Raw genomic sequence first — 2,434 nt, forward strand, 5'->3', positions numbered from 1 at the left:
TTTTTTTTAAAAAAAACCTTTTAATTTTATAGTAAACAAGCTTATAATAGGCTAATTAAATTAAGTTTATATTATTAAACCTAATTCTTTTTATAATATATTTTACTAAATATACAAAAATATAAAAAAACATAAAAAAATAGAAAAAAATAGAAAAAATAAACTTTTTATATTTTTATATTTTAACTTTTAAAAATTATATATATTAATTAGTATTAACCCTATATATTATATATTATAATTTTATGTATTTATTTAAAATATATAGTAAGGGTTATATCTATAAATATTTATATAAATATATATTTAAAATTTTATTATATATATATATATATATATATTTTATATATTTAAAGGTTTTAATATTAGGGCTAGTTTTGATATATTTATTAGTAATATTTATTAGTTTTTATTTACTAAATTTTATAAATTTTATAATTACTTTATTTATTTAAGCTTAAGGATTTTTTATATAAGTTTTATTATTTCTAGAACACAGGCTTTAATACTAAACGTAATATATATAATAAAATAAAGTTTATTTTAACTAAATTGTTAAAAATATTATTATTAATAGCTTATTTAATGTTTAACACTTTTATTAATAGCTTATTTTAAATACTAATACTTTTGTTTATAGCTATAATAATAGCAAATAAAATAAAGGTATTTAAAAAATTTAATAAATAATATATAAATTACTAGTATAAATTTGTAATTTATAAAACTTAATTTTTTTAAAAAATTTTTATATATAATTATAGCTAATAATAATAGGGTAATTTTTTTATTTTTTTTACTTTAAATTAGGTACTAGTAGCCTATATTGTTATAAGTAATAATTGTTTAAATTATAAATTTATAGTAATTATAAAACTTTTTTTTATAAGTTTATTAATAAAGCTAAAATTATAAAAAAAGTTATTACCTACCTTATTAATTATAAAGTTATAATTAACTAGTGTATAAGCTTGCTTATTAAAATTAATATATAATATAATTATTATACCTAGGGCTATAAAGTATTTATTAATTATATTATTATATTAGGGTATTATAGGGGTAGTTATTATAAGTATTATTAAAATAGTTAAGGTATTTATTATATTAATAAATATAAGTTATAGCCCTTATTTACTTATAAATATATTAGTTAATATATTTAATATTTATACTAGGTAATAATAATAATAATAAAAAAGGTTAAAAAAGGCTAAGAAGGTTGTAAAAAAATATAAATAAAAATAATATTACCTTACTTAAATATATTATTAAGTTTACTTATTACCTGTACTAGCTTTAAATTATAATTTTTAGTATTTTTTATTATATATAAGCTTAATTTATAAAAAAAAAATTAACCTAACCTAATACTTTTAAGTATTATAAATATATATTATTAACCTAAAGTTTAAAATATTTTTAATATAATATTTTTAATAATATTTTTATCCCCCTAGTACTAAAAAATAAATAATTAACAAGTATTTTAATATATACAAGTTTTATTTAGTTTAAATAAAAAAACTTAACCTAAAATTTTAAAGTATTTTTTTTTATATTTAAAATTAAATATTTTTTATTTTTGCCCTAGGGTTAAAAAATAAAAAAATTATATTTTTATAATATTTAATAAAAAAATATATTAGGTTTTATTAATAATAAACTATTTTTATACTTATAATATATTAAAAATAATTATTAGTATATTTTTTATTTATAAAAATAAATATTAATTACTAACTACTTATTAATAACTATTAATTTATAACTATTTATTTATAACTACTAATTTTTAACCACTAATTTTTAACCACTTATTTATAACTATTAATTAATAAATACTAATAAATAACTACTAATAAATAACTACTAATAAATAACTATTAATATATAATTATTAATAAATAACTATTAATAATAAAAAGTAGTAAAAAATAACTACTTATAAATAACCACTAAAAGTTTTAAAAAAAGAAAAAAAAAGGTTTTAAAAAAGGGAGAAAAAAAAAAAGAAAAAAAAAAGGTAAAAAAAAAGGTTTTAAAAAAGGTTTTAAAAAAAGTTTAAAAAAATATTAATATATAAATATTAATTTATAAGTATTAATAAATAACTACTAGTAATTATATAGGAAAAACATGTTTAAAGGTTTAGGTTAAGGTAAAAAAAAATATTTTAGTAACTTATTAATAAAGGAATTACTAAATTATTAAGGTTATATTATATTTATTAAAAATACTTAAAAAAGCTAGTATTACTTTTTACTTTTAAAGAATAGTAATTATTACCCTTATAATTAAAAAAGCTATTAAAAATACTTTAAAAAGCTAGTATTATTACTTGCTTTTAAAGGGTAGTAATTATTATTTTTATTAAAAATACCTTAAAAAGTAAGTATTATTACCTGCCCTTAAAGGGTAGTAATAATTATTT

The sequence above is a fragment of the Aspergillus mulundensis genome (assembly GCF_003369625.1).
Source record: "Aspergillus mulundensis strain DSM 5745 chromosome Unknown scaffold_13, whole genome shotgun sequence".
Lineage (NCBI taxonomy): Eukaryota > Fungi > Ascomycota > Eurotiomycetes > Eurotiales > Aspergillaceae > Aspergillus > Aspergillus mulundensis.